Source organism: Eptatretus burgeri, chromosome 2 (genome assembly GCF_056783735.1).
Source record: "Eptatretus burgeri isolate ZD-2024b chromosome 2, Ebu_testis_v1, whole genome shotgun sequence".
NCBI classification, from domain to species: domain Eukaryota; kingdom Metazoa; phylum Chordata; class Myxini; order Myxiniformes; family Myxinidae; genus Eptatretus; species Eptatretus burgeri.
In genome coordinates this window covers 18,001,609-18,013,530 of record NC_140962.1, presented here as the reverse complement: position 1 = coordinate 18,013,530, position 11,922 = coordinate 18,001,609, and the positions used below count along the sequence as shown (strand labels likewise).

The following is an 11,922-nucleotide window of genomic DNA, read 5'->3' as shown; positions in this document are numbered from 1 at the left end:
GCGACGGTTGCGAGGTGTGACGGTAAAGGTCGTGGCTGTTGTGGTGAAGCGGCGTTGTGGTGGGTGGTTGATGTTGTGATGACTGTTGAGACGTGGTTGGTGGTGGTAATAATGGCGGTTGGTCCAAAATAAAGATAGTAAAAGAAAAACGGCTCTCCTGAAGAGTCGCAGCACGCATGAATGACATTTATTCCCTCTAGACAACGGGTTTGGGCCTAACTACATATATACTTACCGAGATATCTCACCTAAGGGACCTGAATGGTGGTTTGCGAATTTGGTCAACCACAACACTACCCCCTCCCCTTTTTACAGACTCGTCCCGAGTCGTCAAATTTTCGTGTGCCATCATGTGTAGTTTTCCCCTAGTACATTTTACCTACGGATCCCTGAGTGCGACATTCATGGTATTCGTGTCCCCAAAATAAATAACCTAAGGGCTGAGTAACTACCTAAACAAACTCACTCACACGGACGACTTAAATAAAATTGCCGGCGCTAGGACAGACATGCCGGGGGCGCACTCATATTTACAGTACATCTTAACCTTAACTTACAAATTTTACACTAAACCATGGCCCAGGATCAATGAGCTCTGCAAAAAGAAAGCAGTTAACAGGGAGCCAGGCTGCTCGCATGCAGTCTCTGGCTCAAAACAATGCAGGTGACAGGGAACGTGGCTGGCTGCTCACACGCAGTCCAAGGCCTTCCCTTTTGAACTGAACGCAGTGAACCACAACGGTACACAGGCTGCACAAACGTAGTCTCCGTGCCAGCTCAAGTGACACACGCAATGAACACAACGAATGGATGGATGAATGGTTTGAACTGAACGCAGTGAACCACAACGGTGCATGGGCTGCACAACGCAGTCTCCGTGCCAGCTCAAGTGGCACACGCAATGAACACAACGGATAGATGGATGGACACAAACACGGTGCACGGGCCGCCACTGCAGGCCCGTGTTGTAGCTGCCAACAGGGCAGTTCTCGCAGCTTGCAAACTGTTGCCTTGCGGATCCTGGCGCACATGGAAATGAACAGGGGGGGGGGCAGAGCAAAAATTGAACGGGGCTGGTGAACATGGGCAGTGGGCATGGCATGGCAAAGGTGAGCAGGCAAACACAGCCCGCAGAAGAAGGCCGCTGCAGGCAAACACAGCCGGCAGATGAACTGGCCGGCACAGGCCTTGCAGAAAAACAGCCAGCCGGCAGATGAAGTGGGCCGGCACAGGCCTTGAAGCAAAACACGGCCAGCCGATGGCACAGGCCTTGCAGCAAAACAACAGCTGCCGATGAAGTTGGCCGGCCTCTGCCTTGAAGCAAAACACGGCTCGCCGATGAAGTTGGCCAGCCTTTGCCGTTTGGTGGAGGGAGTGTGGTGGTGCTGGCCACTTGGAAGGCGGGCTCGGACCGACCTACCTGTCTCCCTCCCAACCTATCGCCTTTGCCTGTCATTGTCTATACCCACTCCCTTAATTTGTAAAACCCAATTTAGCCCCAACTTATTTTTTTGTTGTTTTTATTTTTACTTCCCCACTATAAATCGTCCCCTAACCCCCTGTACTGTCCTTGTTCGGCTAACCTATCCTGTCACCTAGCCTACTCCCAACCCCTACGTTCCCTTCCCGGAGGGGAATAAGGGAGAGCTAGCGTCCTGTGCCGAGGCCCAACGAAGCCTCAGAATGGCCTCCCCAGAGTTCGGCGATCTTAACACCAAGTGGGTCCAGCGGCCCACAACGACAGCGAAGGGATGGATGGTGCGGAGGGGTACATCTCCTAATCTACCCTAATCATTTAACTGTTAAACTACCCCGGGGCTTCCAACAAGCGCCTCTCGCTTAAACTATTGGTTCTAACAACCCAGATTCCCGTCGCCTGTGTTGGTGTCCTCACAATTTCGGGCCTCGCCCCCCAATTTTCTCTCCGTGCCCTCACACGGTCTCATGGCTGGGACACGTGGCCCCCTTTGGCAGGCACGACCCTCTGCCGATTCTCCGACGATGGCACCCCCGGGCACGACACTGCCTCCGAGCCTACCAGCTCCCTAAACACCAGGGAGTGCCCCCCATGGCACCTCCCCTGAAACGCACACGTGGCAGGCTGGCTCCCCGGGCCCCTTTCCGAGGGTCACCCGTGCCCACAACTCTGCCCACGCGGCTAATGGCGCCCCGGGCCCCCGCACCAAGCAGGCGCACCCGTGCCCACTACTCTATCCCGGCCCCCCATGGGCCCATGGCCTACCGCGGCCGACTAGCCTGGTGCCCGGGGTACCCACTCAGCGATACTCACCTTTCGCAGCCACGCTCCCAAGCCCGTCAACAGGGCTCCTGCACCCCTCCAAATGGGTTTCGAGCCTACATTCCCACCAACAGCAAAACGACCTCCATTTTTCAATTTGACTAACCCAGCTAACTCACTTTACTCTGACCCCGGGGTCCCTTGGGCGGGAGTCACTCCTCCCCCCAATCACTCATCGCACCATGCAGTCCCCATTCGCTCCACTCACACAGACCCGCTGGCCTCACTCACTCATCATGTTCTCACCTCACAACTCTTCAACACACACACCGCTGAACTCTGCCATCCTTCTATCTGCATCCCCTAACTAACTCGTGCTCCCACGTCATCCCTTACACTATAGCACGTTCCATTTAACACTACGTAGCTAAGCTACGTCCCCTCTACACATTCATAAGTCTGTCCATGTCCTCAAATAATCCCATTAATCAATTTCCCAACCTAAATCTGGCTCCAATCCCTCTAACTAATCCATTCCACGGACTCCATGAGGACTTACCCCTGCCCCATGAAGTCGGTCTAACTAAGCTAACCCTTCCCCCTAACTAGTTTCCATCCTGTGCCCGAGGTCAAGGGGGTCTTCCACCCCTTGCCCAGGAATCCTGTGCACCCGAAAGTGAGGCTTGCTTTTTTTTTTTTTCCCATGCGCAGCACCAGCGCGGCAACTCGCGCACTCGCGCACTTTACACCTGCCCGTGACGTTATGCAGCTGCACGTGTTCCTCGTCCCTCCTTGGACGGTACCATCCGGCAGGGATACCCCTCCTGCCGGATTCCAACCCCACGTGCAGCCATGACGTCACCGTGCGCAAAAAAAAAAAAAACACAAGCCCCACGTCTCGAGGGGTTCCCCACGCGAACACATGTGCTTTGCCCGTTGGAGCTTAACACACACGATCGCGTGGAGAACCCGTCCGGTCCAAATCCATAATCCTGCCTAAACTTTGTCCGTCCGCGGGATCGGCAAATCCACCGCGTGCGTTTCCGGACCGGGACTTCACTCTCGCAAGCGGGCACGTGGGGGGCTCGTGCGTTGCACAGCACGGACCTCGTGCTCACTGCTGGGTGAACCCGGCACGGTCCCCGAAACAACTACAGCCGCTACTCGGCTTTCTTTCAATTGTCGTCATCGTCGCCATTCCACACACGCACTCCCGCGTGTTACGACGCTCACACTCCACACCATTACATTCCCCCCGGGAGACGCGGCTGCATGTTCACACATGCCCACCGACATCTCCCTTACATACCGCTCTCTCACACACACGGTCTCCCTTGCACTCGGCCGTTCACTCACGCATGCGGGGGCACTCACCCGCGGTGCCTCATCCACACACCGTGCCTCACTCACACACGCGGGGGCACTCACCCGCGGTGCCTCATCCACACTGGCCGTTTCATCCACACACACGGCTTCACACACACACGGTGCCTCACCCACACACGCGGGGGCACTCACCCGCGGTGCCTCATCCACACTGGCCGTTTCATCCACACACACGGCCTCTTCCACACACGGTGCCTCATCCACACACGGCGTGCTGGGAAGCACGTACTCCGGCACCATCGCCACCACTCCACTCACACACGGGGTCGCTTCCACACACGGGGACGCACTCACACCTTGCACCACACACACAGGGACAACCACACTGGGGATTCGTGTCCCCACAAGGGTCTCCGGGGCCTCTATACCCCCCAAGCTCTCCGTGCACCTGTCCACAGCACCCGTCCCCTCAACCTCGCAAAGCATGACCGAACTCACCTGGTCGTGACTCACCTCAAGGGGGCATACTCCCTCCCCTCTTTCCTGGAGGAGGCCATCCAACTGCTCGCACCGGGCCTCCACCCAGTCCGCGAGCTCACCCCCATGATCCTCCACTACCTCCGTGTGTGTGTGTGCGTCACTTACCCCATCTTCATCGTGCAGTCTTCCCTCTGTCGTTCCCATCTCCCGTGTCTCTGCCAACTCAGTCACCTCTTCACCCTTTACCTCCCTTGTCTCAACTATTTTTATTTCCTTTGTCGTCACCTCGTGTCTTGTCTCACATGTTTTGGTCTCCCCATTTAATTTTTCACTTTCGGTCACCGTCACGACCCTCGCCCAACACGCCCCCCGAATTATTTTTTCACCCGCCTCCACCGCGGGCCTGTCAGCCGTTGCACCCCCTCCCAGCTCGTTCGTTCCTACACGTGGAGTCGCCATTTTAAGCTCCCTGCTAACGGCCTTCATGCCCGCCTGCAGGCATCGGCCAATGTTCTGCGTCTCACCCCGCAGCTCTCATTTCTTCCCTCATTTGCTTGTTCATTCCTTTCATTTCGTTTTTCATTTCATTTGTATTTGTATCCATCTTTTTGTTCATGCCTTTCATTTCGTTTTTCATTTCATTTGTGTTTGTATCCATCTTTTCGTTCATGCCTTTCATTTCGTTTTTCATATCCGCATTTATCTTCGCTGTCATTTCCGCATTCATTTTTGCCAGCATGGTGAATAGCTGGGCCATGTCGGGTGCGCTTGGGTGAGCCGTTTCGGCAGGGGTTGGGGAAGGGTTTTGGTGGAGAGGGGGAGGGGAGGTGTCATACACCGCGGCCGCTGCCGCACCTATTTCGGGCTCTGGGTTCAGTTGGGCGAGTTCGTTTTCCTGTACAACCAACATTTCCTGCACGGGGATTTCATCCTGAGCCATGGATTCTACACATTCTACATCCATTTCTAATACCCCCGGCTCCCGCTCGCCTTGAGACGCCATCTTGCTTCTCTTAAAGGGTTAATTTAGCTCGCTCGTAATTTGGAGGGAATCGGGGGTCGCTCCTCTCACCCCTGGACCGATTCCCGTGAATTTAATTGGAGACAGGAGAGCCCGTTTTCCCGTTCTCCGATACCAGTGCCGCGAGGAGGGCGATGGGTTTATATCGCACGACCTGACACCAGTGTTGCGGATTCGCGCCCGCCAGCGTGCGGACGGCCACGTAACTCGAATCGCGGCACGTCGCCCACCGGACGGACAATCCAGTCGTGACCCTCTCGGACTAACGCCGGGAACTAGTCACGGGTGGACCTTTCGGTCTCACCACGATCGTGCCAATCGGCCCCCGCGTGGGATAGGGTTGCTCGCCAAATTCGACCTACCTAAGTACCCACACGGAGGGTGGACCGGGCGATCGCACCTCGCCGCAGGTCGACTTCGGACACGGGCCACTTTAAGCGACCCGTTCCGTACTATCGGGATAACCGAGCGGTGTTATTCGACGGTTCGATTAATTATCGGGCGTTTTAGCCCACGACCAACCCTTTACGTGAAGCAAGATGGAGATTCAATGAAAGAAAAGACGAAGCGAAGCGGGAAAACAGTTCAACATAACTCACATTTATTTCGCGATGAACGGGAAGCACACATATACAATTACACCAAAAGCACATGTAAAAGGAGAAGAAACACAATATTACACAAAAAGCAAATATAAAAGAAGAAGACAATGCAGAGCTATCCGACTACCGAGCACACGGCAACACTTATACAATTTTACTTCACAGACGGCGCCAACAACACAGATACCCAAAGCAAAAGAAAAAGAACCACCCTCCAGGATGAGGGGGGTAGGCAGGCCTGGGGCCGAGACCGTGTCGGGCCTACCCGTCTGATGATGAGACGCAGAGCGGCGGTGGCGCCTCAACTCCCGGGCCTCGCGGACAGTGTCTGGTAGGGGGTGGGAAAGGGGCCCCCTTGTCGCACTATATCAACGCGGGGGGGAAACAGGAGGGGGTTGTTGATGCTCGGGGGGGGGGGGGGGAGGAGCATATCACCCTGTCTCGGTTCCCGCGACGAGCGTCTCCACCTCGACCTCGGTCGCGCCGCCAGCCTCTCCCTCCGCAGTCCCCGACTCCGACGCGAGCACCCCCTCGATCGCCTTCGCCGCCGCCACCTCTCCACAGCTCCGTCCTCTTCTTCCCAGCTCCACCGACAACTCGTTCCAACGCACCACTCTCAACTCTTTACTGACGAACGCAGCCGTTTATATAAGCCCCGTGGCTTCGCTCCTTCACCTTTTACCCTCTGCCTCCGACCCTTCACCTCTCTAACTGGCTCCCCATTGGCCCGAGGAAAAGTGGGCGTGAATGCTTTTTGATCCATGAATTTGCATATAGCGTCCTCACTCCAACGCCCTGGAGGCGGGGCCAAATCGCCCCAGCTCACCGATAGGACGGAACAGAAGTGGGCGTGAGTCGTTTTTGATCCGTTTTTCTCGGAAAGTCTGTGATGTTTCTGAACACGCTGTTCGGTGCGCGCCCTGCACGAGTCCAGTATCGGTGCCCACAAGTGGCGCGAGAATGGTGGGGATGCGATGGTGGCGAGTTGTGACGGTAAAGGTCGTGGCTGTTGTTGTGAAGCGGCGTTGTGGTTGGTGGTTGTTGTTGTGAAGCGGCGTTGTGGTTGGTGGTTGTTGTGAAGCGGCGTTGTGACGTGGTTGGTGGTGGTAGTAATGGCGGCTGGTCCAAAATAAAGATAGTAAAAGAAAAACGGCTATCCTGAAGAGTCGCAGCCCGACTGAATGACATTTATTCCCTCGAAACAACGGGTTTGGGCCTAACTACACATATACTTCCAGAGATATCTCACCTAAGGGACCTGAATGGTGGTTTGTGAATTTCGTCAACCACAACAATATATATATATATTGAGATATATATACATATTGATATATATATATATATATATATATATATATATATATATATATATATATACATATTGAGATATATATATATATATACATATTGAGATATATATATATATATATATATATATATATATACATATTGAGATATATATATATATATATATATATATATATATATATATATATATATATATATATATATATATATATATATATATATATATATATATATGTGTGTGTATCCACTGTGTCAACAGTGATTAACTTCTGGAATTATTTTTTTTAATATGACCTCGACAATCTTTATTTTCTTTCAAATGAATTACATACTTGAACACAAACACAAATCACCTTCTCGCTTCCAATAACTTCCATTTTTGCAGTACTTGGACCTGTTAAATAAGGTAGTGCATCAGCAGCGGTAAACTTCCAGAATTTTTATTTTTTTGATATACAACCTTTGAAATTATTTTATTTCAATTGAATTTTGTACTTAAGCAGGTCATAGGGTAAAATATTTTATAAACGATCTTGTTTCCAAGGTTTTTGGTCGTGTTCGTCCTGCATGCAAGCTTGCGATGTTCTCAAGATGGTGTTTGAACTCGGTCAGTGCCAAGAACCCATTTGGAAGAAAGACAAACGAGCCAATTAAAGAAAAGCAAGAATGCATTTGTCACTTGCATATATGTCTTCAAAAACCACAACAAAATAAATTAAATTGTTTGATGCAGCTTAATGTAGTGAATAAGTTATTGGCAACTTTCCTTGTATGTTTATATGCATGATCATTTTGATGCACGACTTGTATGATCGAGGGAAGTTGTTTTTTTATTTATTTAATTAATTATTTGTTTTGAGGTGAGAAGATGTGTCATTTCCAACTCCCTCTCCCCCCCTCTCTCTCTTCCATTAGCTGATGTGGTGAATTTTCTCAACCCCTTCTTCCTCCTTACTCCCTATTTCTTTGTTGACACCCACATGCAATTATGGCAGGGGTTGATGAAGAGTGGTTTCATCTGAATGGTCAATCTTAATAATTTATTGCCAAATAAAAATGATTTTAAATGCAGAGGCTTCACATGCCCTCCAAAACATTTCAAAAGCTAAATGTTGTCAAAATTTTTTTTTGCTTTTATCCAGTGTGTGTATGTGTGTGTGTGTGTGTGTGTGTGTGTGTGTGTGTGTGTGTGTGTGTGTGTGTGTGTGTGTGTGTGTGTGTGTGCGTGTGCGTGTGCGCGTGCGCGTGCGTGCGTGCGCGCGTGCGTGCGTGCGTGCGCGCGTGTTTGTGTGTTTTCATCCGTCCACCTTTCAGCCCCTGTGTGCTGGGAAACCTGTGGGACGTGACAGACCGGGACATTGATCGCTATACAGAGCAACTACTTCGGGGATGGTTGTCTTCAGCGGGAAGAATATCACTCCCAGAGTGCCTTGCCCTTGCTCGCTCTGCACCAAAGCTGCCTTTCCTCACTGGAGCTGCACCGATAATTTATGGCTTGCCCATCCATTGCTTGTGAATTGCGAGCTAGCCTTTTGGTCATAGCCCTTTTGTCCATAAAGAACAAAACAACCTGCACTTTTGTGAAGTTTTGAATTTGCAAATTTGTCTTTTGTTGTTCATCTCACGCCTTTGACTTGTGCCCCACAGCAAAATTGAGATGACATACTCATTTTCTCACGATTTTGACGCATGCACATCAATTTTGTTAATCCGCCCTCGTTTTCGTCTGTTCTTTTATTTTTCAATTGCAAACTATATTTCTACATCTAAAAGCAAAGTATGAAATAAAGCTTCTGAGACTATTCATTTGTTGGTCTGGATGAAAAAAATGTTAAATGCAAACTCCAGTTCCAGATATAACGACGGTTGGCATTGTGCAAAAAAACCAAAACTTTGCAGGATGTAATTTTAATGAGATTGGGTATACAGAAGCAGAAGATAGCATTGAATAAAAAGAACCTCTGGGTATTTTTTTTCATACATTTAGGTCAAGAACTTCACTCTTGAGATATAAAATAGTTTTGAGTATTGCAATGCAGAATTATTTGGGGGGGATGGGGGGGGGTACAAAGCTCAGGCTTGTTGAAGAGCTAGAATACAAAGTGGATCAGGATGCAATGGAATAGAAGAAAGAAGGGGGTGGGGGGTTGGAGTGACGCCAATAACAGGATTGAGGGAGGTTTGGATAAGTTGAGGAAGTGGTGAGCAAAATGGATGCATCACAAGGAATCATTTGGAAAATGGATACAGTTGGAGACCATTCAGCCCATCATTCCTGCACCACACTGATTTATCAACAATGTCAAACTTGAAGGGCACTCGGTAGAGCGCATTCCCCCACCATGCAACGCCTGATCCACGAGAACATATCGGGCCCAATACATTTTTGAAATATCGTGCTATACATCGTTTTTGGCCCGATCTGTCAATGGTGAAACGTCACTGAGAATTAAATAATTATCTTTTTCCAGATCCGGATTCAGATCTTCACCAAAATTGAATCAATTCTTTGTCACACACGCAACCTGTCCATCAAGTTTCATCCGAATCGGTCCACACCTTTTTTGAGATCGTGCTCGAAATCGGTTTAGCCCTATCTCAGTGGTGAAGAATCGCTTAAAAATTATCAGATTCGGATCTTCACCAAAATCGAATCGATTCGTCCCTGTCACACACTGAACCTGCCCACCAGATTTCATTTGGTTTGATCCGTCCTCAACTTTTTGTGATATCCTGCACACAAACAGATAAACAAGAAAAAGGTGTCTTGTACAGCACGATACTTGCAAAATCCACCCCTCCCCCCTCTTCAAAGGTTGCCATGGATACATCAAATTGTCCATTTCATTCGGATTAAAATTGACAATCTTAATCAAAGCTCAAATCAATCGGATGAAAAATGATTATTTTTCAAATTGAAATTGGTTTTAGAAGTTTGACCTTTGACATCAAAAATAGTTGGTTTCAAACAAAATTCAGTGCGCTCTGCAATTGCTTAATATTCTGGTTAATCGGATGAAAATTGACAATTTTTCAGATGAAATTTGATGATTTTAAAAGTATGACCTTGAGTTGACCTTTGACCTCAAAAATTGTTGCTTTCTCAATTAAGTGATGGACTGCCATTGATGTTTAATTTTCAAGTTAATGGGATGTAAATTGACTTTTTCAGATGAAAAATTATTTTAGAAATTTCACCTCAAAATGACATTGACCTCAAAATTGAGAGGCTTCTCAGGTGATACTGTTGTGGGCCGGGTATCGGCGGCGAGCATGACCCCTATATGGAGCAGTAGAGTCGGCTCCACCAAACACCCGGAATCTAGATCGTACCTTTCCGATAACTGTCCATCAAGTTTCATCCGAATCGGTCCACACCTTTTTTGAGATCGTGACAATATCCCTGACGAGATCCCTGACAATATCTGCTGCTCTTCCTTCGCTCCAATTGGTTCTTCTGACCACGTCCTTGTTAAAGTGGACATCTCTCTGGCTGTTATCAGAGAACCACCTCACCGCCGTCGAGTCTGGCATTTCACTCAAGCCGACTGGCAGGGTCTCCGAGCAGCCTTCAAACTTACAGACTGGTCTCCTATCACTACTTTCTCAAACATCAACTCATCCTGGGAATTCTTTCAAAGAAACTTGCTCTCCCTCATGCACAGATTTATCCCCTCTCGTGTTCAGTTGTCTTACCCTTCCTCCCGCCCTTGGTTTACTGAAGCTTGTGGCGAGGCAGTTGTCCTGAAACAACTTGCCTTTGCCTCATGGAAAGCAAACCCAACTGAGGGCAATCTCAGTTCTTTCCACAAAGCTCGGAACAAGTGTGTATCTACCCTCAGGAGAGCCAGAAAACAACATCTTTCTCATCTCAAGTCTGAACTCTCAAACCTCTCTCCCTCCTCAAAATCCTGGTGGCGTTTAATCAAATCTGTTTCTGGTGTATGTTCCCCCTCCATCCCCTCCCTTACCTCAAATGGCCGCACTGCTGATTCCACACGTGATAAAGCTGAATGTCTAAACTCGGTGTTTGCAGCTAAATCTTGTGTCCCAAACCCATCACTATCTCTACCCACTTTACCCAGTCGCACCCAACTGTCCCTGGACTCTGTATCCTTTTCTCCTGACAAGGTGGAGAGCTTGCTTTCAAACCTCGAGTCAGATTCTGCAACCGGTCCAGACGGCATCAGCCCACGTGTCCTCAAAGCCTGCTCTTCTGCTCTTGCTCACCCTCTCTCTGTTCTATTCACCCTCTCATTTTCCCAAGGTCATCTGCCATCTGCTTGGAAATCTGCTAACATCACTGCCCTGCATAAAAAGGTGCAAAAACAGATCCCTGTAACTACAGACCAATCAGCCTTCTCCCAATCATCAGCAAGGTTATGGAATCCATCATCGCTTCAGACATGAAATCCTTCCTCTTCTCCAATGGCTTGATTTCCAATCATCAATTTGGTTTCAGACCAGGTCACTCTACCCTGGATATGCTGCTACTGCTCTCCCATCAATGGATGGAGGTCCTCAATGCCAGACAGGAAATCCGAGCCGTATCCCTGGACATATCACGTGCTTTTGACACAGTCTGGCACCCTGCCCTACTCACCAAACTCTCTTCCCATGGTATTCAAGGCCATCTCCACTCATGACTCGCAGACTTCCTCTCCTGTCGCAGTCAACGTGTGGCCCTAAATGGAGTTCTTTCATCCCCTCTTCCTGTGCAGGCTGGAGTTCCTCAAGGTAGCGTTCTGGGCCCTGTTCTTTTTCTGGTTTTCATCAATGATCTCTCGGACTCTCTGGAAAATCCTCTATTTCTCTTTGCCGATGACTCCACCCTCTGCCGTACCATCTGTCATCCCTCAGACCGGCAAGCAGCAGCTTCTTCGCTCACTGCAGATCTGGATAAAATCACAAACTGGTCCAACACGTGGAACATGTCTTTCAATCCA

At 49.5% G+C, this 11,922-nt stretch overlaps 2 long non-coding RNA genes across 2 annotated transcripts in view; one reads left to right on the top strand and one right to left on the bottom strand.

Moving 5' to 3' along the window:
* Window positions 1–11,922, bottom strand: part of LOC147031502 (uncharacterized) — a 566,858-nt gene that overhangs the window by 285,228 nt on the left and 269,708 nt on the right. The gene's annotated exons all lie outside the window — the stretch shown is intronic.
* Window positions 7,223–8,782, top strand: LOC147031506 (uncharacterized). Its single transcript, XR_015053319.1, has 2 exons — window positions 7,223–7,583; window positions 8,291–8,782. It is a non-coding gene; the product is annotated as an uncharacterized LOC147031506 (long non-coding RNA).